Source organism: Pleurodeles waltl, chromosome 2_1 (assembly GCF_031143425.1).
Source record: "Pleurodeles waltl isolate 20211129_DDA chromosome 2_1, aPleWal1.hap1.20221129, whole genome shotgun sequence".
In the NCBI taxonomy this organism is placed as follows: Eukaryota; Metazoa; Chordata; class Amphibia; order Caudata; family Salamandridae; genus Pleurodeles; species Pleurodeles waltl.
The window spans coordinates 537417758-537444744 of NC_090438.1; the positions used below are offsets into that span (position 1 = coordinate 537417758).

General features: G+C 44.3%; 1 protein-coding gene and 1 long non-coding RNA gene across 2 annotated transcripts in view; one reads left to right on the plus strand and one right to left on the minus strand.

The window, feature by feature from the left end:
• The window catches only part of VOPP1 (VOPP1 WW domain binding protein), a 459612-nt gene that overhangs the window by 97434 nt on the left and 335191 nt on the right, over positions 1-26987 (minus strand). The gene's annotated exons all lie outside the window — the stretch shown is intronic.
• LOC138258972 (uncharacterized) lies at positions 16626-18106 on the plus strand. Its single transcript, XR_011198616.1, has 3 exons — positions 16626-16876; positions 16969-17343; positions 17468-18106. It is a non-coding gene; the product is annotated as an uncharacterized lncRNA (long non-coding RNA).

A 26987-nucleotide genomic window follows, 5' to 3' on the forward strand; every position in this document is an offset into this window, starting at 1 on the left:
TTTTATTTTAAGTTTCCACCACTTCCTGTACCTGTTTTGTGCGACGGTTAACTTGCACTGCTGTACCTATGTTATACTTCTTCTCTATGTTCTAAGCAGGTGATACTTCCAGAGCATTACAGTGTGTCTCTGCATTACAACTGGTGTAAGAGAGACAGAGAGAGAGAGAGAGAGGCAGTATTAGTACTCAGGTTGCCCCTCCCCTTTAACTGCAAGCGACACGGGCACTGCCGCTGTGCAGTTCCTGCTCTCTGTCTTACTGACGCTTGTGGCAACATTCTTTTTGTACAAAACTCAAAACGATTGGAGAATCAATTCTTGAATTCAGCTGAGCTTCGCCTAAAACGTCCACTTTGTTTACATCATTTTGTTCTAGGTCTCCCTTTTTAGACCTTTTAAGTCTGAAAATAGTTCCCATCTCAACACAGCGGTGGCACAGAAAATGTACTATTGTGCAGGTTGTGAGAACGAACTCTTAAATCGTCGTTCCTTAAAACATATCATTTGGTTACAAAACTCCACAGAGCTCGACTTTCATTTCCAACTTGAATAACTAATGCATTAGCTGGGGGTAATGCACCACGGCATGGTTACTTTAGAAGGCAGACGAAAAATGCTAACCAAACACTTAAACAGAGTTTGTGGAAAACAGTGCTGACAACTCCATGACATTGCCTGACTGCCTAATGTTTGCCATCAGCATTCTTAACCACATCCTGTTTGAGAAAGAGAGATGAAGCAATGCAAACATGGGGTGCGTGTGGCGTCTGACATTTTTCTACCAACTTAAATTGAAATGTCTTCGTTTTCCTCGAAAATGTAACAGGTGGATATTGAGATGGGTGCTACACTAACACATTTGCATTGTGTCCTCACCCTCCCACCCCTACTTCACCCGGATGCATGCCCCAATCAACTGACTGTCTATGGCCGTAATAACAATTGTGGCCCAACAACACAAGTTATTTGAAACAAGTGTACTAAGCAACACAAATTCACCACATTCATTGTTACAGTGCAAATATTAAACTCCATGGTATTAGTACAGTACAGTGTACAGTGCACTGAGGCTGCTAAATTACTGCTTTTTGCCATACACAATGCAAGCATGGCATCTGCGCTTTGGAGGAGATGCGTTGCCTACTCCCCTCTCCCCAACCCCCGCCAGCAGCAGCAGCTGCAGAACTTTTACAATAAAACAATAATAAACTATGTTTATTATTGTTTTATTGTAAACGGGGCGGGCCACAGGCTATGACAAGCACAGAGGTGGAGTGCACTCCCTTCAGTGCGCATGTATGTTTGGCCGGCTGTCTCGGGCCGCCCAAACACACATGCACACTGTGCTCTCTCCTACCTGGCACTGTGCTGCCGGGTTGGAGCCAGCAGGCAGAGACTCCCACTCTGCCTCGGAGAGCCCTGGCTTGGCAATCCGGTCACTCCGAATGCAGCAGCATTTGGATTGGCCGCAGGGTAGGCTGGGAGCCTTTGCCTGCAGCTGCATTGGAGGCAGAGGAACGGCATGGTGGTGGCAGCAGTGATGGAGAAACAGGTGTTTTTTTATGAATTCCCCCGCCACATGCTGCCCCGTCAGTTCAATATGCCACCAGACTCTCCTGGCACGATGCAAGTTTCTATCCCTTTACAGAGAAAGGCAACTGGGCCAGTATTGGAAAGACCTATTGCTTCTCACTGCAAATATTTAAACTATATTGCGCTGGTTCTGGATAAATACCATTCTTTATAACATTTTTACCATGTTTAGACTGGTGAAGAGTAATTTGCTATTTAGTACAACTGCAGGTCCCTGCGGAACTTGTGAGACCGAGGCCTCCGGCGGTTTCCGCTCTTCACATGCCCCATTCAGCCCAAAGTCTATGATTATCTTTCAGATATGATAGACTGAGGAGCTCCTCACCACATTCTGCAGGGGGATCCCATTATTTTGTGTTACACCACTGGACCACATTGGAGGGAATGAAAATGTGTCATGCAACACTGAAGGCGTGGCCTCTCGTTCACAGGCGCACACTCAAACATGGTAACAAAAAGAGTATTACATCCTGATATGCCCCTGCATACAAACTACAAGGTCCTGCACTACAGTTATAGATATTCAAATGATAAGAAGACCACTACAAAGGGAATCGAATGCTACTAGTAATAGTTACTGTTCAGATGATGAATTATCTTGGTAGTAGGCCTGCATTGCATTCCAAGTTCTAAAACATTGAGATCTTCACGTTAAATCATTGTGCTCCATCTGACAAGAGGATTCAATGAGTCACCTAGTAGATAATAATAAAACAGCGTAACAAAACAATAATAATAACAATAATACAATAACAATATATTGGAGCACACCACAAACAGAATTGGCACCTATTTGCATAAGAATAGTAACCGAAAATGAACATAATTTAAGAAAGTTGAAGGTTGTATTGTTAGACTTGGCATCCTTGGGGTGTATCCCCAAACTTTTTGCCTCTGTTTCCCAGGTTGTTGATGTGTGCTGCACTCTGTTTTTGCTGTTTTTGTTCCTCTGGGCAATTTACCACTGCTATCGAGTGGTAAAGTGCAAGTGCTCCGATACAAAATGTGTATGTAATTGGTTCATCCATGATTGGTATATTTGATTTACTGGTACGTCCCTAGCACAGTGCACTAGAGGTGCCCAGGGCCTCTAATCAAATGCTACTAGTGGGCCTGCAGCACTGGTTGTGCCACCCACATTAATAGCCCTGTAATCATGTCTCAGACCTGCCACTGCAGTGTCTGTGTGTGCAGTTTTTAAAATGCCAATTCGACTTGCCAAGTGTACCCAATTGCCAGTCCTAAACCTTCCCTTTTCTTACATGTAAGACACCCCTAAGATAGGCCCTAGGTAGCCCCAGGGGCAGGGTGAAGTGTATGTTTAAGGTAGGACATATACTAATGTGTTTTATATGTCCTAACAGGGAAATACTGCCAAATTCTGTTTTCTCTGTTGCAGCTGTCACTAAAGGGCTCTATCACGTCAGCCCTCTACCTCCCCTTGCCACTACTGCTCAACATATTATAGTTTCAATATAAAAACTAACAATCGCATTGATCAATTGCTTGCTTGCCAGTAGAAGAGGACTTCACTCCCTGTACTGCGCATGTGTCAGGCAAGGGATTTTACAGCCCTGCCTTACACATTCACAATACATATCTGACATGTTGCTTCATGCAGTGCAGCATGTCAGATAATGGAGCCTCAGAACCTGTCAATCACACACCTTCTTGCCCTATCACGAACTGAAACAGGGAAAAAAGGTCTAACCGAGTTCCTTCAACTTTATTCCAGATTCTGGGTGGAAGCTCGTGGGTCTGCTTCTTTCTGCTGAAGACATGCGGGGGAGTAGGAAATGATGGGCCTGCTGCAGGTACATTTTTAAGTTTAAAATTCTGAGTGCTGGAAGTACATGAGTATGTATGTGTAAATCTATTTGTGTGCATGCCTACAACTATGTGTATGTATATGCTTCTGTGCAATCTGAAAGTCTGGCTCAGGATTGATGAAGCCCTAGGCAGACTGCTGCATAATGATTTTGGGTCCACCACGCCCATGATCCACTACAAACCACTGCATCCGTTCTAATGATTTCTTTAATGCTAAGTATGAAAGTATACCACTCTGGTGCATATTACCTCACACTGCCATAATCTCTTAACTTCTTGTCAATAGATTTCCTACTTCTAATCAAGCCTTCTAAGAAGCATTCCTCAACTCTGTTTCTTACATTAATCTTAGCTATGCATCCTCACAAACCTCAGCACATGGTTGGACAAATGCAGTCTGATTCAGCATACATTTTTCTTAATGAAGCAGGAAGGAGTGAGCCTGCGTCAGTCAGTGTACACCCAAAAAAATACTCTCTTGGAGTAGCTGCTACGCAAACAGATTCACCCCCAACCACATGCATAGTACTCCTCCAAACACCAGTATTATGTGGCTCAAATAATGCATTCTTTAAACCTCAGCCTCGTGGATCTTGCATCCCTTCTCTCTGGCATGATGTCCACTAACTGACAATCTGTGCCAATGTGGTCTCTGGTTGGCATTAGTCATTGACACTTTGATGCCAACAAAACACACAAAGTGCACTAAAAGAGGACACAGCTCAGGTTGGCTCGCTAAAGCTTTTCAGTCATTCAAAACCATATTCACAGTGCAGAATAGACACTCAAAGACATATGCTGCAAAATGCACTAGATGCTCCCCCCTATATAAATGCAGGAAATAAAAAGCTACCATCAGAAAAGCTAAAAGATGCTACCACATGACTTTGCTCACCAAAGCCTTCTGCACCTCCATTGAACTCCACCATATTATCACCAAATTCCAATACTCTGAAGGCAGCTTTTTTGAAGTCACCTAGTTTCAAGCCGTTTCTGGCACCCTGATGTTTGGCTATATCTCAAAAACGTGTATTCAAGATACATATGCCTCCTCAAAGTACTTCCTTGAATTATCTCATACTTCTCATTTGAACAATTCCCAAGATATATTTCAACCCTTTCCTTTGGCCTCCTGAGATCAGATGGCCTTGAAGATCTTGCAAAATTAATTGCCACTTTCTGCTCTGCATTTTGGAAGTCTCTAATGAAAAGGCCATTCTCAATCTTTCCGTGTTTTCTGGTTGTTTCAAAGTGGACCTACGTCAAACATCTGTTCATGAAACAAGGGCACAACTTCTCAGTCACATTATTTTGCAGGCCACTTACAAATTGACTTTTTATGGCTAGGCAGATTGAAAAAGTAAATGTTATGCAGCAATCTGCCTTTCTCGAAGTAAACCCACATTTTAGATCACCAAATCTGGTCAGCAAACAAAGATAGCACTGACTTGTCATGAATCACCATTAATAAAAGCCCTAACCCTACTAATAATCAGAATTGGATGGTCATATATTCGACAATCAAAGAACATAAGGGACTGCAATGGATTTGATCATCTCATAACCTTACAAGGAAACATCAAATATTAAAACCCTCTTTTAAATTCTTAGCTTTTTTGCATTAAAACAGGAGTACCTCAAGTCATCACATAGCTCCACCATTGCTATTCTACTCTTCAATACCTACTTCAACACACTCACAGTTAGTATAAAGACCGCTTGCTACAACCATGTTGATGACACCTAGGCTATCCTGAAATCAGAAGAAGACATATACATAGAATCAAGTTCTGTGGGATCTTTCTTTCTTAAAGTTGACCAAAGAATGTACCATAGCTGTCTGATTCTCAGTATCCCAAGAAACAGAGATCCTCATGTGTTGAAAATGGTGCACACACAATCCATGAGCTAAATGGCACATGGAATTGAGATAATCCGGCTACTTTTAGAAAGTTAAGGGACTTTACAGTAGAGTGAGCCTGGAGCCTGGAAATATCTCTCTAATACCGCAGAAAAACCAGGCAACCAAACCTTCCAATATCACCTGGACGAATGTAAAACATATCTTTTCTCACAGGGGTTCTCTCACTGTATCCAGACAACATTAGCATGATTAGACACCCAGGCAAACTATGCCAATGAAATATATCTTGGCTCTCTAGCTTTCCTCCCACAGAATCCATAAGACTACAACATATCTAGATCTCTGACGTCAAGCTCCTATTTAATCTATGACCATAAGATCTCATTACTCCTGAAAGAAAGAAAAAAAACACACACCATGGTAAACTCCCTGACCTCTTGACATCCTCATACAATGCGGGCATTTATGGGTATTGGAGTGTTTTTCTATACTGATTCTCCTATTTTTCTGTGAAGTGTGAAAACAATGCAATGCACTAACACATGGTATCACCCCTTCAACCTGATACACGTGCAGAAACAGTGTGCCACTGGACTCAAGCTAGCTTGGCTGATGAAGGGTGTTACTCTGAAACCGGTCCTAGGATGCTTGTTTCCAGTCCAGGGAGGACCTGGCTTGGCAGTTCGGGCTGGACTGTTCCCATGGGTAACAGGGTCAAGACTGATTTGCATATGGCTGGGTCTAAATTAGGGTGGCGTGGTGAGCAAAACAACAATGGATTAAACCCAGATCTTTGTGACTAGGGGTGAATGTTCGCATTGTTTAGCATTCTGTCCATCGTCTGTTCTTTTCACATTCATTTTAGTGGCATGCAGTTTTACACCAACGCCCAAATCGCATCAGCAAAACTCTCAAGTTTCCATTTTCTTTTAGTGTGTGCAGTCAAGATTATATCTTTGTACTGTGAAATTTGTAGATGGCCTAATCCCTTTCTAAAACGATTGTGATTTACAGAATGCAAATAAAAATCCAGAATGCATAACTGCTCCACTTGGGCATGGGACATTTGGGAGCTATGCATCACGATTTGACTCTGGTTTTTTTGTGCATGTACCTATCTAATACACAAAGAAACCAACACCCTCCTACAAATTACTTTGAAGTAGTCATTAAACATACGATATCTTCTTGAATAATATTGTAACACTTGTGCTTCTAGTTCTTCTTGCAGTCTCTCAGGATAATGTAAAAGGTGAGGCAGTTTGAGGTGAGATTCTCCCTCGTCTCGGATGGTCGCTTTACATTTGTCAGTGATGCCCCAAAGCATTACAGAGTAAATGCTGTCTGCTCATGTTCTGCAGATATTGCTAGATTTGTGTGAACCTTGAGGTCTGCTGCTGGTGATATTTCTCCATTGTCAACTTACATTAAGTTATTTCTTTTTGTTCTACCTTCATTCAACTAACTTCTAATGCTATTTTCTATGCAGAAACGAGTTCTCAAAACAACTTTTGCTATCCCAAATTTCAAGATTTAATTCATAGTGTCTGTTGTTCTTCTGGTACAGCATACTGTTGCTTCAACAAATATGGCTGATCTCGGAAACAATTTTTATCCAGGGTAATGTGCATATAAAAACGTAAAAATGTGCTGTCCTACAGTATTGTATGCAATGTTCACAAGAATGTCTACGGAGAAATTGCTGGTCAATTACATGAGTAATTAAATAAGAAAGAGAACCATAATGTGAAGGTAGAGACCATCTTTTTAATGAGCATTCCCAAAGCCAACAGTTCTTGCCTTTGTGACCGGTAGCTGACCTTTTGATTTTGACAATGTTTTGTTTTTCCAGATGGCTGCCAGTATGTATGCACACCAGCCGTTTCAGTGTGTCTTTTTTTATTCTTCATGAAAAACACTGCTACTACTAAATGGCCAAGGCCATTGATAAAGCATAAGAACATGGTTACAATATAGCCACTGTTAGAAATGGGGTATTTGGTTGACAGTCAGGTTACCCCCTGTCCAAGCAAGGACCCTCACTCTAGTCAGGGTAAGTCACACACAATCCAAATTATCCTGTGCCCAACCTTTGGTAGCTTGGCACTGAGCAGTCAGGCTTAACTTAGAAGGCAATGTGTAAAGTATTTGTGCAATAAATCATGCAATAACATAGTAGAACACCACAAAAATACACCACACAGTGTTTAGAAAAATACATAATATTTATCTGATAAAATGCAGGTCAAAAACGATTAAAAATGCAATAAGTATATGTTGAGATATCAATGTAAAAGTGATACAAAGTGTCTTTAGTCTTTTAAAAGCAATAAATGTCTTTTTCAAGCACAAAGTACCAGGTTCGCGTTCAAAATCTCCGCACAGAACAGCAGAGGAGGAGATACGTGGAAAACAAGGGGGTCTGCGTCGATTTCTCGGGCCACACACGGCAATATGTTGTTTAGTTTTCATGCAGCGATGGCTGGCATCGATTTCTGGCACTGAGTCATGCATTCTCTTCGGGTTGCTGGGTTTTTGGATGCCCTGGGGACGATGCGTGGATTTCCGGCACCAACAGGATGAAGTCACAGGGGCTGCGTCGATTCTCTCTGGAAGTCGGGTTCCGGCTTGGGTGTGTGTCGATCCAGTGGGCCGTGCTTTGAATTTCTGGTCGCTACACTGGTGCTGCATCGATCTTCTTGTTGCGAAGTCAGGCTGCGTCATTCCAGTTCAGCGTGTGGTGCATTTTTCACTGAGATGCAGGCTGTGTGTCGTTTCTGGCAGGCTGTATGTCGATTTTCACCACACAAGGAGTCCTTCTTGTAGAAATAAAATCTTTTTGGTCCTGAGACTTCAGAGAACAGAAGCAAGCTCTATCCAAGCACCTGGAGAGCACTTCCCACCACAGCCTAAGGGCAGAAAGGCAGTAAGGCAGCAGGGCAACAGCAAGGGAGCAGTCCTTCACAGAAAGCAGACAGGTGAGTCCATTGGGAAGCCAAGCAGTACTTCTTGGCAGGATGCAAGTTCTGGTTTCAGGTTCTCTTCTCCAGGAAGTGTCTGAGTTGGTAGGGGCAAAGTTTAAATACCCAAATGTGCCTTTGAAGTGGGGGAGACCTCAAAGAGTGGCTTAGAACTGCACAAGGTCCCCTTTCAGTTCAATCCTGTCTGGCAGGGTCCCAGTAGGGGGTGTGGCAGTGCTTTGTGTGAGGGTAGGCTACTGTCCTTTGACATGCAAGTGCCAGGCCCTCCACCCTCCTAGCCCAGGAAGACCCATTCAAAATGCAGATGTATGCAAGTGAGGCTGAGTATCCTGTGTTTGGGGGGTGTCTCAGTGAATGCACAAGGAAGCTGTCAACTAAACCCAGCCAGATGTGGATTGTAAGGCACAGAAGGATTTAAGTGCAGAGAAATGCTCACTTTTTAAAAGTGGCATTTCTAAAATAGTAATATTAAATCCAACTTCACCAATCAGCAGGATTTTGTATCATCATTCTGGCCATACTAAATATGACCTTCCTTCTCCTTTCAGATCAGCAGATCAGCAGCTACCACTCAAATAATTTATGAGGGTATCCCCAATGTTAGCCTATGAAGAGAGCAGGCCTCACAGCAGTGTAAAAACGGATTTAGGTGTTTTACACTATCAGGACATGTAAACTATACAGGTGCATGTCCTGCATTTTGCCTACACAGCACCCTGCCCTATGGGTTACCTAGGGCATACCTTAGGGGTGACTTATATGTAGAAAAATGGGAGTTTTAGGCTTGACAAGTACATTTAAATGCCAAGCCGAATTGGCTTTGCAATGGCAGGCCTGAGATAAGGTTAAGGAGCTACGTAAGTGGGTGGCACAACCAGTGCTGCAGGGCCACTAGTAGCGTTTAATCTACAGGCCCTGGGCACATACAGTGCACGTTACTAGGGATTTATAAGTAAATTAAATAATCCAAATGGGTATGACCCAATGTTTCCATGTTTAAAATGGAGAGAGCATATACACTTTATCACTGGTTAGCAGTGGTAAAGTGTGCTGAGTCTTAAAACCAGCAAAAAAGAAATCTAAAAAGTGGAGGGAGGCAGGCAAAAAGTTAGAGGTGACCACCCTAAGGCTGTCAGGTCTAACAGCCACTGTGTATGCATGCACGCTGTACTGCTATCATGGAATGACTGCTTTCAGTGAGGAATAGCCAGAAGATGCCTGTCAGGCATCCCTTCCTGCACAAAAGCAATCATCTGTGTTGTTGCATGGCAGCCCACTGTGATCCAGCATAGAAGGAAATTACAGGAATGTGCCAATTTTCAAAGATACAGCGAATTCCTGTCCTTTGCTTTTGATGAAAGATTCCTTGCAGCGCTGCTGTACGCCAAAACCTCGCAAATGAGGTCTCAAATGTGCAACATTGTGGATGAGTGTAGGAAAGTACCATCTTGCCTGGCATGTTACCCCCATTTTTACTTGTGTGTCAGTTTGTTTTTGCCTGTCTCAATGGGATCCTGCTAGCCAGGCCCCAGTGCCCATAGTTTTTGGCCTATATGTGTTCCCTGTGTAGTGCCTAACTGTGTCACTGAGGCTCTGCTAACCAGAACCTCAGTGCTTAAGCTCTCTCTGTCTTTTAAATTGTCACTGCAGACTAGTGACCATTTTTACCAATTCTAATTAGCACACTGAAACACCCTTATAATTCCCTAGTATTTGGTACTTAGGTACCCAGGGTATTGGGGTTCCAGGAGATCACTATGGGCTCCAGCAGTTCTTTTGCCACCCATAGGGAGCTCGGACAATTCTTATACAGGACTGCCACTGCAGCCTGAGTGAAATAATGGCCATGTTATTTCACAGCCATTTTACACTGCACTTAAGTAACTTATAAGTCACCTATATGTCTAACTATCACTTGGTGAAGGTTAGGTGCAAAGTTACTAAGGGTGAGGGCACCCTGGCACTAGCCAAGGTGGCCCCACATTGTTCAGGGCAATTTCCCCGGACTTTGTGAGTGCAGGGACACCATTACACGCCTGCACTACATATAGGTCAATACCTATGTGTAGATTCACAATGGTAACTCCGAATATGGCCATGTAACATGTCTAAGATCATGGAATTGTCCCCCCATGCCAAATCTGGTATTGAGGTGCCAATCCCAAGCATCCCCAGTGCTCCAGCATGGACCCTGGGTACTGCCAAACTAGCTCTCTGGGGTTTTCACTGCAGCTACCGCTGCTGCCAACCCTAAGACTGGTTTCTGCCCTCCTGGGGTCTGGGCAGCCCAGTCCCAGGAAGGCAGAACAAAGGATTTCCTCTGAGAGAGGGTGTTACACCCTCTCCGTTTGGAAATGGGTGTTAAGGGCTGGGGAGGAGTAGCCTCCCCCAGCCTCTGGAAATGCTTTGAAGGACACAGATGGTGCCCTCCTTGCATAAGCCAGTCTACACCAGTTCAGGGATCCCCCAGCCCCTGCTCTGGGGTGAAACTGGACAAAGGAAATGGGAGTGACCACTCCCCTGTCCATCACCACCCCAGGGGTGGTGCCCAGAGCTCCTCCAGTGTGTCCCAGACCTCTGCCATCTTGAATGCAGAGGTGTGAGGGCACAATGGAGACCTCTGAGTGGCCAGTGCCAGCAGGTGACGTCAGAGACCCCTCCTGATAGGCTCTTACCTGGTTAGGTAGCAAATCCTCCTCTGAGAGCTATTTAGGGTCTCTCCTGTGGGTTTCTCTTCAGATAACAAATGCAAGAGCTCACCAGAATTCCTCTGCATCTCTCTCTTCAACTTCTGCCAAGGATCGACCACTAACTGCTCCAGGACGCCTGCAAAACCACAACAAAGTGGCAAGAAGACTACCAGCAACATTGTAGCGCCTAATCCTGGCGGCTTTCTCGACTGTTTCCTGGTGGTGCATGCTCTGAGGGCTCTGAGGGCTGTCTGCCTTCACCCTGCACTGGAACCCAAGAAGAAATCTCCTGTGGGTCGACGGAATCTTCCCCCTGCTAATGCCGGCATCAAACTTCTGCATCACCAGTCCTCTGGGTCCCCTCTCATCTTGATGAGCCTGGTACCTGGAACACAGGAGCTGGATCTAGGGGACCCCGACAGTCCAGTGGTCCTTCTGTCCAAATTTGGTGGAGGTAAGTCCTTGTTTCCCCACGCCAGACAGTAATCCTGTGTGCTGGGTGATCTGCAGCTGCTAGAGCTTCTGTGCACTTTTGCAAGGAATCCTTTGAACACAGCACAGCCCAGGTCCCCAGCACTTCGTTCTGCATTGCTCAACTCGCTGAGTTGACCACTGACATCGTGGGACCCTCTTTTGTTGTGTTGAGATGACTGCCATGCTCAGATTTCTTGAATGCCTGTTCAAGTGCTTCTGTGGGTGCTGCCTGCTTCTGCATGGGCTCTCTCTCTTGCTGAGCACCCCCTATGTCTCCTCCTCTAAGGGGCGACCTCCTGGTCCTTCCTGGCCCCAGGCAGCACCCATTGTTTTCAACTGTGACTCTTGCAGCTAGCAAGGCTTGTTTGTGGTCTTTCTGCGTGGAAACAACTCTGCATCCTCCAGCACACTGTGGGACATCTTCTGACCAAAGTATAGGTTCCTGGCACCTTCCGTTGTTGCAGAATCTTTGGCTTCTTCCACCCAGAGACAGCCCTTTTGCACCTTCATCCGGGGTTTAGTGGGCTCCTGTCCCCCCGGACACTTGCGTGACTCTTGGACTTGGTCCCCTTCCTTTGCAGGTCCTCAGGTCCAGGAATCCATCTCCAGTGCTTTGCAGTCAGTTGTTGCCTTTGCAGAATCCCCTATCTCGACTTTACTGTCTTTCTGGGGTAGTAGGGTAAATTTACTCCTACTTTTCAGGGTCTTGGGGTGGGGTATCTTGGACACCCTTAGTGTTTTCTTACACTCCCAGCGACCCTCTACATCCTACACTAGGCCTGGGGTCCATTTGTGGTTCGCATTCCACTTTTGGAGTATATGGTTTGTGTTGCCCCTAGGCCTATTGTCTCCTATTGCATCCTATTGTATTCTACAGTGTTTGCACTACTTTTCTAACTGTTTACTTACCTGATTTTGGTTTGTGTGTATATTTTGTGTATTTTACTTACCTCCTAAGGGAGTATATCCTCTGATATACTTTTGGCATATTGTCACTAAAATAAAGTACCTTTATTTTCAGTAACTCTGAGTATTGTGTTTCTTGTGATATAGTGCTATATGATATAAGTGGTATAATAGTAGCTTTGCATGTCTCCTAGTTCAGCCTGAGCTGCTCAGCTATACCTACCTCTATCAGTCTAAGCTGCTAGAACACTTCTAATCTAATAAGGGATAACTGGACCTGGCACAAGGTGTAAGTACCACTAGGTACCCAGGCTCCAACAATGAGCAAGAAGTACTCTTTACTCCAGAGCCTATGGAATACGAAATACACAAAGTCTAGCTTTCACAAAAGTTGTATTACACTTGAAGACCATCACAGTCGCATGATTTGGTGGAGTGCAATGTATCACCGTAAAGTAGCAGAGTATCATGCAAAATTACACCATATCATTTTCTCCTTCACTGTGTTTTTTTCAGAAGTAGTTTAGAGGAGAAATTATAGCTCAAGTATTTACTATGCATATGAAAACCTACTGTACAAGATAATTGTAAAAATAATGGGTAATGCGCTTGAAATAGAAGATGAACTTTTCTCCACTCACTTCAGGCAGAAACATACGAACGTTGTTTCAATGAATGAGAATCAGTAGCTTTTAGAACTAGTGCTACATTGTTGTGAAGGGACAATAAGCAAAAGACAAGGTTAGAACTGATTTCCAGTGAGATCATAGAAGGACAGAGAAAAATTGTGCAAGTAAGTGCGAAAAATTCATCACATTCAGAAACAAACATTAACAAAATAGGTTTGTGTAGGCATAGGACATTCTTTTTAAAGGTCTGGCTTAGGCACACCGTGAACTATCTGCAAGACATTTGAAAATAATGCACACAAAATAACGCATAAATGGGTTTGCTCAGTCCTATTGAGCCATCACATTGTTGAGGTGCAATTTACATATTAGATAATGCCAACAGTATCATGCATAGAGTGGGACAAAGGATCAGAACCCTTTATCCATTTTGCTTAGATTTTGGCTTGGTAGTGCAGCTTTCTGCTAGACCTATAGTTAAAAATATTTAAAATGTGTACAGAGTGGGCACTGGGTCAACTCAGAGGACGATGCTTCTCCCTCTTCCTGCTTTCGGCTCTCTGGTGTATCGTATTCATTTTCTATTGAACGCTTGTACTGTAATGCATGAAGGATTGTTTTACATCTCAAACGCACTTTGAATCACCAGGCATTACATTATTTTTTATATAAAGTCATTGTATATAGAAAATAACATTGTTTCTTTTATTTTTACAGAGTAGAAGGCATGTTTAATGTTTTATCTCGACCTACCGGCTTTGCCAAAATTAGCTTGAAGTGTCAGCAAAATGTAAAATCAACACGCATGACAGATATTTGAGTTTTAGAGTGTCGATCATTGTTATAAATTGCATTTTTCTGCTTTACGTCATCAGGAAAGGACAGCAATGGCACACCAAGGATTCTGTCCCTAAAACGCCAGCTTCACATTGATTCTGCAGCGGAGAGACAAAAGCCTGGCCCCTGCAAACAGGCGACAACCGCAGCTCTAGAAATGTACTCACATGAATGTATGCCGAAAGAGAAGCAGGAGCAGAGGCAAAGCCGTCTGTGCCTGGACCATTGGCTCCACACACTTCCTATACGTTTGAATGATATCAGAGTGGCTTCCGTGGTTAGAAAAACGGCAGCTGCGTGGGGCAGAAGTAGTAGGAAGGGATACCTTTAATCACCATATTAAAAGTGACAGTTGTCCCGCCCCGGAAATGACGTCATATCCGGTGGCTGGGACTTCCGGTGTCCCAGAAAGCCCTCCCCGGAAGTGACGTGCATGGGGGTGTCACGTGGTTTGTGAACACGTGGTGTCCCGTGTTAGCCCTGTGTCTGGGTCCTAGCCCCTGGGTTTTGGCCTATGAGCTGTGTAAAAAAAAAAAAAGTATGACTTAGTGTTGTGCAAGTGGTTTCAGAGCCTGAGAGGGACAGGTCTGGACATGTCAGACATTCATGCCCAAGTGCCAGTTAGGGGGCCTCTGCACAGGGCTGCAAAGTGGGCGGTCTGGTCAAACCTCCACACTGTTGGCTAATCCAAAAAATAAATAAAGTGGGAATGGTCAAATGCTGCTTATGTTAGAGCCAGCCTATCAATGTAGAGAGGTAAATCTAAAACCGAGGTGGGCCTGCATTCTTTCATGGGTTCCCAGATGGTTTAAATTAGAAACTGACCCTGTAATTAAAAGTTTGAAACACCCCAGAGGTTGTTGTGGCATGGCTAATCTAAAACAGAGATGTGCCTGCATTCTTTCAGGGGGTCACAGATGGTTTAAATTAGAAAACTGACCATGTAATTAAAAGTTTGAAACACCCCAGAGTTTGTTGTGACATGGCTAATCTAAAACAGAGATGTGCCTGCATTCTTTCAGGGGGTCCCAGAACTGACCCAGTAATTAAAAGTTTGAAACACAACAGAGGTTGAGGGGCATGGCTGATCTAAAACAGAGATGGGCCTACATTCTTTCCAGGGGTGACAGAGGTGGGGTTAAATTAGAAACTGACCCTGTAATTAAAAGTTTGAAACACAACAGAGGTTGTTGTGGCATGGCTAATCTAAAACAGATATGTGCCTGCATTCTTTCAGGGGGTCCCAGAACTGCCCCAGTAATTAAAAGTTTGAAACACCCCAGAGGTTGTTGTGACATGGCTAATCTAAAACAGAGATGGGCCTACATTCTTTCCAGGGGTGACAGAGGTGGGGTTAAATTAGAAACTGACACGGTAATTAAAAGTTTGAAACACAACAGAGGTTGAGGGGCATGGCTGATTTAAAACAGAGATGGGCCTACATTCTTTCATGGGTTCCCAGAACTGACCCTGTAATTAAAAGTTTGAAACACAACAGAGGTTGTTGTGGCATGGCTAATCTAAAACAGAGATGGGCTTACATTCTTTCCAGGGGTGACAGAGGTGGGGTTAAATTAGAAAACAGACCCAGTAATTAAAAGTTGAAACACAACAAAGGCCAACTATTGCTAACCTATAACAGATGCCTATTTCCAGATAACGAGGTCTCCGAGCGTTTACAGCCTCGGAGACCTCTGCCGGCAGTTTTTTTTTTTTTTAAATGGGATTATTAACAACGCGGCTCTCAGAAGCCGCTGGGGAACACCCCTGCGGCTTCTGAGAGCCGCGTTGAAAGTTTAATTAGAGAGAATGCCGTGCGTGTTTCAGTGCGGTATTCTCTCTAATTAAACCATCCGATCGGATCCCCAAGACCTCGTGGGGTTCCCAAGGTCTCGGGGATCCGATCGCTTGCCGCCAGAGTGCGGCATTTGCTTGTTTAAAAAAAAAAAATATATAGTAATGGCGCGAGGCCCGGGTCTGTGGGGCCCTGACCTCGCGCGCTAGGGCCCTAGGGCCCATACAAATATAAAAAAAAGAAATAAAAATGAATAGCGTTTTGGGGGCCTTGGGATTGGGGCCCCCAAGGCCCCATAGGGCAGCATTTAAAAAAAAAATACAAATACAAATATGAGGTCCCTGAGCACAGGGCTCAGAGACCCCCAGGCCGCCATGTGACAGCCTTTTAAAAAAAAAAATATATATATATATATATATATATATTTATTTATATATATATATATATCTGTGTGTGTTTGTGTGGAAAGTGTGGACAGGGGTTTAGGGGCCTACAAGGTCGTTTTTTTTAAAAGCATATAAATAAAAAAAAATATTGAAATAAATTAAAATAATAATGATTAAAAAATAACTATCCCTGCTAAAAGCTTTTCAGACCCCTCAAGTACCCCAGCCCACTCACCTTAGTTCAGGATGGCTTTGGATCTGATTTTGTTGCCTTGAAAAAACCCAGGACCTCACACATGTTGCATCCACATCCGGCCATTTTCTTTTTCTTTTAAAACAAAGACTGTGTGGTGTTGGAATTGGCTCAGCTAGGAATTTAGACTGAGCTCCGCCCCCACACATGGTTCACAGCCTTGTTCAGCTAAGGTGAAAACCAGGCCTGGATCCTAGGATCCACTTTCCAGTCTATGTCTTATAGAGACAGTCCTAGAGGTAGTATTATGCAAGAGCGCCACCATGTGGAATTTGTTTATTAAACCGTGTATAGTTTTTGAGAAAAGTTTTACAATTGTCAATATGTATTTATACTTACAGAACATAGGGATTCAACAATTTGAATCTTGATAGATACATTTTTAAAAAAAAAAAAAAAAAAAAAAAAATTTATTTATAATTTTTTTTTTTTATTTATTATTATTTTTTTTATTTTTTTTTAAATTTATTTTTAAATTTTTTTTTTTTTCTTTTTGTCCTACCCTTGTTGTGCTTTTATGAAGGGTTCGGACGTAGAAGATGAATTGTGGTATGTTTAAAGGTAAATCTGTCTCTCTTGTACACAGGACTGTCAAGAGTCTGGGGAACCCCCTGTGCAAATGGAGACCGTGCAGCAAGGTGAGTTACAGGACCTTGGTCGTTCTGAACGACGTTGTCAGGAATGTTATTTTTTTATTTTACTTCTAATGGGCACCCATGTGTTTACATAGGTTATGATGCAGAACTCAGGTGCGCGATTGCCTCTCTCCAACAAATCCTCCATGTTCAAGAGCGGTCAAGCACCTTGTCACAGGATAACGTTTCTGCAGGTATATATTAGGGGTCTTTTTGTACCCCCATTGAAAACCTAACAGGGTCTAACAATCAGACCTATATTTGGTCATCTCAGTGAGTTCGTATAGTCTATGTATTATATTGTATGTGTAACATTATTTTTTTATGTTTTTTATCCCGAGGGGCTCCTATGGATGAAGCGAGCCGGGATATGGATGGAAAGCTTAAAAAACAGCCCCGCAAAAGGAAGTCCCCTGGTTCTAAGGACGGCCCGCCCATTAAGAAGGGACCCTCAAGCCGGAAAAACCATGGTGAGTTTAAGAAAATGTAGAGTTTGGTGTATACAGTGCAGCGTGTGTCTAAACGTCTTTCCGACCCATAGGTATAGCCGCTCTAACTAGCCCTAATCTATATTTTGCTATCTTTACGTCCTAGAATCATCACACCAGAGCTCCGGAGACGCCTGCCCTCAGCCTAAGCCGCGGATGTCATCTTTAAAGGTCTACACTGGGACTGTTCAAAACCCCACAAAGTCATCGGTACTCGTGAGCCAACCCGAGCACCGAGACCCTCCCTGCAACATCTCCACATCCGTCGCTCCTGGACCAGGTACAACTCATAACGACACTGCATCATCCATCATAAAGGGAATACCTAGTACAGCGGGCACTTCTGCAACAACTATCCCGGGTTTGGGGTGTGACCATCCGGACATTATCGTTCTTACAACACCAAGCGCCCAACTGATTGCACCTTGTGAAGCCTCTGGAGGGTCCCCAAAACAGTGCAGCAACCCTAAAATAAATCGGCTGTCCTTAAAGAATCGTAGGAAGAAGTTCCAGAACCCTGAGCAACAATCTGGGCCTCTAGACCTGTCTTTTAAAAATTTTGTTAAGGTACAACCGGCTCCCCCTAGGGCCCAGAGTTCTAATACCGGCGTGTCTGGCCTCGACCTAACCTCTCCAGGGTGTACAACTATCCCCGCTGTGTTATGTGACCCCTCCATGGAAAATGATCACCCTGCAGAGGATCCCTACTCCCACTGTATAGAGCTTCTTAAGGCTCTAGCTGGTACTACCCAAAGTTCTGAAGCCCCGGCATCCCTATGTCTGATGTCCCCCGATACACCCCCGGGGGCATACGACCCCACCAGTCCTGCGCCAAGTGCCCGTGCGCAATGGTCTTCACCATCATCATCAATATACCCCGACAGCAGTATAGGGTGTAGCGGAACGCAAAATCAGAGTTTTGGAACACCCTCGAGCGATGATCAGGGCTCTCAAACTCCTGGATGTTCACACTGGAATCCTGTTTTTACGTCCCGCTCTGATCCCTCAACCGTGATTGGGGGTGATAACAACGGCCGATGTCCTATAACTGGGGATGCTCAGGGAGTTGGCAATCACCCCTCTAGTGTCACAAGTACTGGCCTTGAAACAAACCTTTCAAGCCGGGCTAGAGTTCTAGACAACTACGTTAAAGAAATCCATCATTCGTTCAGACAGTTAAAATGCCAACTCCGTCTAAAAACTTTAAAACTATGTAAGAACGACGGTAATAGAGGGGCATCCAGAGCTAGCATAAAGGCTTTAAAACAGCTGATGGCTCGGTGTAGAAACACAATGGCCCAAACTTGCGCTTCAACAATTGTGGCCATGGGTAACATCCCGTCATGACTAGGTGAGCGTACATACCCGGGGAATGTTAGAACTACATTTACCAGTACAGGGGGCCATAGTTCTAAATATGAAAAGAAGCCCCAGCACCTGCTTAGTAGAGCTCTAAGAGTTTTACGAGGGCTCAATAGTCAGAGGTCATGTCAACCCCCAAGCCCTGCACCCATAAGACCTCAAAATATAGAGTTAGGAGGTGCTGCTGGTCTTTACAGGCCGTCTGGGGGTGGCGGTCCGAGCCGTCTCAGCCTTAAGCAGTCTGGAGGAGCCCCGTCCGAAGTCGTTGTAGTGTCAGTGTCACCATTTGTAAACAAGCCAGACATTGTTCAGATCGGCGGGGGTCGTTTACCAAAAACCAGATGGGCCCATAAGAAGCCAGAGTGGCTTGGTAGCTCTAGAAAACGCAAGCTGGTAATAAAAAAGTTAAAGAAAGCCAGACTCTGCGTTACCAGAAGGTCTAAAAACACACCTACATCTAACCACACCCCTGGGAGCTCTCCAACAACCAGTAATTCTCAAACTGAGGCTTCAGAACCAGTTTTTATGGAAAGTGTGAGACGGTATAGTCGTGTTGTAGAGCGGTTTAACGCTACAGAACACTATGAGGAGTTTAGGTTCGTTAACCTAGATCGCCTACACTCCTCAGATCATGGCATCATAGCTATACATCAGGCTGTGCAAACGCTGATCGAACGATTGTTACACGATGTGGGTCCTAATGATTTCTTTCAGATGCGTTTTCAGGGACAGGGTCTCAATAGTCCCCTGTTCACCAGACGGTCATCTCGGGATGTGTTTGACGCTGTAACTTTTTTAGAAAACCTATCTAAACTTTTACAGAGCAAGGCTGAATTACTGGCGTACGGGTCCTTTAGAATCATCTCCCTCGTTGTTAGGGGGCGCGAGGGGGGTGCTTCCAGAGCCTTAAAGAGCGTTATGTACAGTAAAATCATTGACAAGAAATCACGATGGTTGCTCGATTTTAATACCGGAGCTACCAACATGTGTCTGGCCGCAAGCATTGCAGGCTTATTGATGGACCGCTCTACCCCAGACGCCGTCATTATGGCGATGGCTGTAGCAGCACATGAGGCGCTTCAGATACCGACTGACAAAATGGTCGGTTTTGGGGATCTGGGACTTTTTGAGAATCACTTCGCCGTGACGGTTAAAGTTCTATACCATGCAGGTTCTTGGAAGTACTTCACTACCAATGAAGGTGTGAAAAACAAGACCGTGTATGTGCTACACCATGAAAACCACTTTTACGGTGTCTTGAACCTGAAGGGTTTTCTAGGCGCCAAGTATGTGTGTGAGCATTGCGATCACATATACAACAACCGGACCAAACACCAGTGTGAATTACACTGTAAAATGTGTCAGAGGGACGGTTGTGTCAATGACAATGCTCTGAAAGTGAACTGTCCAACGTGCAAGCTGTTTTGTCGGTCGCAAGACTGCTTAAACACGCACATAGGCCTCGCCCAATGTGTTCTTAAAGCCGACTGTGGGACTTGCGGCCGTTATAAACCTGTCGATCACAAATGTGAAGGTATGCAGTGCCCTAGGTGTACAGCTCCTTTTATAGCCGGAACAACCCATGAGTGTTACATGCTCAGAAGTCACTACCAGAAAAAAACAGAAGACTATATCGTATTTGACATAGAGTGTACGCAAGAGACGGGGGTGCACCAACCAAACTATATTTACGCCCACCATCTAACCGGTGATGGGAGCTGGGAGTTTGAAGGTCGGGCTTGCGTGAATGATTTCCTCCTCACATTTATGCAACCCCGATACCAGGATTATACATTTCTGGCTCACAACTCCAAAGCATATGATTCTTTTTTCATTATCAGGGACCTGATACATGAAAAGCTTCCCGTTAGTCTCATAACCCAAGGTTCCAAACTAATGCTGCTTAAGGTTGTGCCTTTTGACATTAGGTTCATAGACACCTTGAATTTTCTACCCATGAAGTTGAGCAAACTGCCAAAAGCCTTTGGGTTTGAAGGCTGTAAAGGTTATTTCCCACACTTTTTTAACACATGGGCTAATCAGAATTACTTCGGGCCTATGCCTCCGCCCGACAGTTATGGTTGCGATTATATGATGCCCTCTGAAAAAGAGAGTTTTCTACAGTGGTACGATGAAAACCGTGAAAAACGGTTTCATTTCCAAACTGAATTGAGAGCATACTGTCAGGCGGACGTTATGATATTGCGAAAAGCATGCAACCTATTCAGAGATGTTGTGGTGGCTATGACGAAGCGGGTCGTGTTTATTGAAACAGATCCGTGCGAGCGTGAAAAAAAAATAACTGTATACCTGGACCCATTTCAAAACATTACTCTGGCTTCAATGTGCATGTCTATTTATAAACACATGTTTTTAAGGTCTGAAACTATCGCCTTAATACCACCTGACCTCTATAACGGCAAGCAGAAACGTTACTCCACACCTTCTATTCAGTGGCTCATGTACGTCTCTGCGAATGAGAGCATCTTCATTCAGCACGCTTTGCAGGGCGGCGAATACCGTCTAGGCCGCTACTATCTAGACGGGTATGCATTAATTAACGGTGTTCCAACGGCCTTTGAGTTCAACGGGTGTTTTTACCATGGTTGCCCTCAGTGTTACAAACCCCATGAATTTAATAGACTGCAGGGCACCACGTTTGAACATCTGTACCGCCGGACTCTGGCAAAGGCGCAGTATATTGAGAGTTGTGGGTTTGTTCTGAGAACTCTCTGGGAACATGATTGGGTAACTGAGCTATCGAAAGATGGCGCACTGAGCACTTTTATTAAGAGCCAGCAGCTACCTTCACCGCTGGAGCCCCGTGACGCCTTATTCGGCGGCCGTACAAACGCCATTCAATTGTACCGTGTAGCTGGCCCTGGTGAGAAAATACATTACTACGACTTCACTAGTCTGTATCCATTTGTGAACAAGGTGAAGTTGTACCCTGTGGGCCACCCTACAATTGTATACAGGAACTTTAAACCTCTCAAAGAGTACTTTGGAATCATTAAGTGTCAGATTCACCCTCCGCGGAAACTTTACTTTCCGGTGCTCCCTTATAGAGTCGACGGTAAGCTAATGTTCCCCCTATGCCGTACCTGCGCTGAAAGTAAACAGCTTAGCGAATGTCGGCATAGTGATGAGCAGAGGCTGCTGGAAGGGACGTGGTGTACCATTGAGGTGCAGACGGCCCTAGAGAAAGGGTATCGGCTTGGTAAAATCCTGGAAGTCTGGCACTTTCCAAATACAACAACACAGCTCTTTTCTGAGTACATAAACTTGTTTCTTAGAGACAAGCAGGAGGCCTCGGGGTATCCAGAATGGTGTGTCGATGAGCCCTCAAAGAAAAAGTATATCGCTGATTACAAAGCTCGCGAGGGTATTAAACTGAGACCTGCGTTCATTAAGGTTAACCCCGCCCGCCGGCAGTTAGCTAAGCTCTGTCTCAACTCCTTGTGGGGAAAGTTCGCACAGCGGACCAATTTGTCAAACACATCCATCGTCACAGATCCGGATGAGCTTTTTAAGTACATATTCACACCTGTTTATGACGTATCCAGTTGTGAATTTATTGACGACGAGACGGCCGTTCTATGCTGGAAATACGCCAAAGAGTACCCCACAACGTGTAACAATATAAACATCTTTATAGCATGCTTCACAACCGCTCACGCCAGGTTAGAGCTTTACAGGTTGTTGGACCAGCTTCAGGAACGGTGTTTGTACCATGACACAGACTCTGTTATCTTTGTGAGTAAAGAGGGTGATGAAGATCCTCCGCTGGGTGATTATCTAGGGGATTTGACCAGCGAGCTCGAAAAGGGGGAGTATAGACAGGAATTTACCTCATCAGGCCCTAAGACGTACAGTTATAAGACCTCAAGCAACAAGGTTTGCATGAAAGTCAAAGGTATCACTTTAAACGTCAACAATACGATTAAAATAAACTTTGACAGTCTGAAGGGCCTGGTGCACGAATACTCTGCATCGAGCGATCACAAAAATAGCAAAGCCATTGTTGTAAACCATCCGAGCATAGTCAGGTCCAAGAACAAATGGGAAATTACAACACAGCCTATGTTTAAAACCTTAAGAGTAGTGTTTGACAAACGGGTCCTCACAACGGACTACAAAACACTGCCTTACGGTTACTAAAAGCCATTAGAGGTTTGAACATCGCCCAGATATGGACACCAGACTGCAGCACCCATTCTCCTGCGTTTTAGCGGGGCCCTCCAATAGCGGTAAAAGTTTTTTTATAAAGAAACTGTTAGAAAACGCTCCCGGTGTTTTATCTCAGACCCCTAACAACATCGTGTGGCTTTATTCATGCTGGCAGGATCTTTACACTGAGCTCACCCTAAAATTTCCCCACATTCGATTTATAGAGGGTATCCCCGATAATCTCAACGACGATGACTTGCTACCAAATCACCTTGTAAACATGGTCGTGGTGGATGACCTCATGCGTGAAGGAGGGGACCACCCCGAGCTTGAGCGGGCTTTTACGCAATATTCACACCACCGCAATCTGAGCATATGCTATATAGTGCAGAACCTGTTTTACAAGGGCAAGAGCAGCCGGTCCATAACTCTCAACGCCTCATACCTGGTCTTATTTAAAAACCCTAGAGACAAACTTCAAATCTCAATTTTAGCTAAACAAATGTACCCCGGCAACACCCAGTTTTTCATGGATGCCTTTAACGATGCTACAGCAAAACCCCACGGCTACTTACTGGTGGATTTGAAACCCAACACTTTTGAAGACTACAGACTACGATCCGGCATAATACCCCCGGACTTCCCAGTCGCCTACACGCCTAAAACAGTGTCCAAAAACTATAAAAAGAACAAGTAAAAAGCTGCTTATAACATTTACACTCTAAACCTTGTAATATAAGGTCCCCACAATGTCGGCTCGGTTACGACGTAATTTAGGACTTCTAAAAATGTTGATCACGGCCAGCCCCGCGAGAAGAAAAGCCATCCTCTGCGCTGCCACGGATGATTTAGTGGCCGCCATTTCAGAAATAGCCCTAAACACCCTAAAAGGTAATGTCCCTATATCAACGCGCCAGTTCCGGGTTCTGAAGAAGAAACGCCACATTATTAAGAAGCTCAGCAATAAGAGGGCTTCACTCCTTTCCAAAAGAAAACTGTTCAAACAGTCAGGAGGCTTTATAGGGTCGTTGTTAGGTATAGCTATACCCCTAATCACAGGGCTACTGTCGCGATCCTGATGGAGCACGCCCACAAAATGTACCTCGTGCCCCGGCAACAGGTGGAACATCTGTCCCCTTCTAACACGGACGTCTGGGACATACGCAAAAACGAAACACATCGTCTCGATGCGGAAATCAAAGCCATTTTGAACCGGACTGATTTAAAACCCCACGACAAGGCAGGGCTTTACTCAGGAGCCCTTCAAAACTTTCTACAATACTACAAGCAACTCACCTCTGAAAAAACCAAACTGACGCTGTACACCCCAGATGCTGAACAGCCGCCTGGACCCTCTACGCAGGCTCATGACATAGGTCCCACACCCAAAACTGATGCCTTTGTCTTAGACCTTTTAAAAAATATCAGTCAGAAATATAGAGGGGCTGCGCAAATGTTACTCAGTAAAATGAGTACTACTAAAGATTTGACCACTTGGAACGCCCGGGGTGAATTCGTTTACAAAGGGCAGCCGGTTGCTGGTTCCCATATGTATGATCTGGTCCGGGGTCTCACACACGGTAAAACCCTAACAACACGAGAAGCTCCTAGAGGCTGGGAACAGTTCCTAAATGCAGCTGCGGAACTCAACATTCCCTCCACGATCATCGGAAATGCCGAGAATCGCCGTAAGCTTGAAAGTTTAAAAGACCCGGCCCCCGCTATTTTTACAAGGAGCCCCGCTATATCGACATCGCCTTTCTTTCCACAACTAACACCCGCTCGGGACCGTGCTGATCTTCCTATGGGGCCTAAAAAGAGACTATTCAAAATGAACACATGGCTACCGATCTAATTTTGCACACATGTACAGTTTTTTTTGTTAAAAGTTTTTACGGTTCGAAAAAATGTGCTTCATTTTATATGTTTAACCATGTAAATGTTCGTGTTGAAACATGCTTGTAATAAACACTTTTAAATTTTCAGCCGGAGTATGCCATCTTTTTATTTATGAATGGTTTGAAAATGTACACAGTACGGATTAAAAAAAAAAGGCCTAGGATGAAAGCTTGTTTAAGATGTTTTTTATTTTAGACACTCACAAGTACAAATAACAGCTTTACAAGACCTTACACTTTTGACAGAGACCCGAGTCTGTTTTAACAACGTGTGACATTGTCCTGTAGTTTTCATTCACATATTTCATAACAACATCATCGTTGTTTACTAAATCATCTGAGTATAGATTTAAAAAAATTCTAAACGTTATACCTTCAGACATTTTACTAATAAAGTATATACAATGTTCCCCACATGTGATGGCCATAGGATCCTGTACCCGCAGTTTATTATACACAACAGTGGGTGATGCTTTTTTTACATATTTGAATATCGGCTTTGTATAAATACTATGCTTAGGGAATTCAGCTAAACTATCAAACACTATAACCTTGTCCACATCCAGAAACAGTGCCGCCCAATGTGCCCCACCCTTGTAATGGGGATCGGTGTTAAAGACGAGGGTACGGGGCCTTTCCGGACCTATCTTTTCAGGTAGTCCATCGCTAGGGTATACCCCTAGAAAGTATTTCTTAGCATATTTATGTCTACTTAAGAAGTCACGTATCTCAGTAGTGTCCGTTTTATATATTTTTTAAAAAAAAAAAAAAAAAAATTAATTTTTATTTTACACTTTTTCAATGGTAGTCAAACATGAGCTGACGGGCGTGGTTGATCTGAATAACACTGTCGAATACAGAGAACACAACCATGTTCACATTGGCCGCCAGTGCCTGTGTAAAACGTATTTCCGCTTTTAGATTTCCGTTTTTGATCAGGTTGTAATGGTCGCCATCTTCCATGTCCGGCGTCAGGTCGAACGCAAACAGCGTGTAGCCTGCAGCATACCCTTCCCTTGAAACAACTACTCCTGAGTCCCGCAGCTGTTTCCCCGTTATCGAGACCAGTCCTAGATATTCCCGGACAAAATTTGATGTTCCAAAATTCGGCGTGAAAGGTTTTGCGGGGATCACAGCACCCTCGTGAACCAGAGCGGCATAGTTGATATCATAGTGTTTGAAGTTGAAAGGGTTTGAGTTGTAGGCGCCACTAAAAGCGGTATTGTCCACAAACCCTATGATGATGAGTTTCGGTAACTGCCCCAGAAATAGATTCTGCTGCTGCGTTAATCGGGTTCCGGCGGGGATGCTGAATATCTTCAGAGCAACTCTTTCAATGGCATACTTGGCGTTCGATAATTGTAAAGCTTCAGCATGGGCTAGTCTGACACTTGGGGACACTTTCACTCTCTTTACAAACAGGCTCACTGACAATATAACCAGTTTATACTGCTCTGCATCACCGCTGATGAGACAGAATGAGTCCTTGTTACGATTGAGTTTGATCTTAAGATCAATACCGTTGACTAACAGTTTGTCTTGGAAGAAAAGGTCTGAATGTACGCGCCCCAGGAGGTCAAACTGCCTACTGCCGGCGACGAAGCTGGCTCTTTTTTTAAAACCCTCGTTGTCTCCGTCCAAAGCTGTGTTCTCCAAATGCGCTTCGGTATCTCGGTAGAAGAGCCCCGCTGAAAGATGTGTGTCCAGCGCATCACGACTATAATTTAGAATACTCTCTATGTAGGCCCTGTAGGCATACATGTTATCACTCTGTGTGACGAGGCGATCGCCTAGGTTAATGTCCACTTGATTAAACATTGTTGCGATGGGATAGGCTATAGGGGCCACTCTAGCATCATCCTCGATGTTGTCACCGTTCGCTTTGGTTATTTTACAGACGAGGTGCAGGAGAGTATTGTTGAGATCAAGGTACATATCCGTGGATCCCGACACATAAAACTCTATCGGTGCAAGGGGTGTCAGAGCGGCCATTGGTGACACTTCCATGAAAAAACTGTTTTCAATGCTTGTCTGTGTGGGTTTGAGAGAAAACAGATCTAACTCAGATTTGGCGCATTCACCCGATGCACAGTGTACGAAGGCCATGATCGATGTTTTAAAAAATATTCGCACTAGAACGAGTTCTCTTCTTCTTGGTTGATCTCTTCCGTCTTATGACTCTTCTTTTGTGAGGGC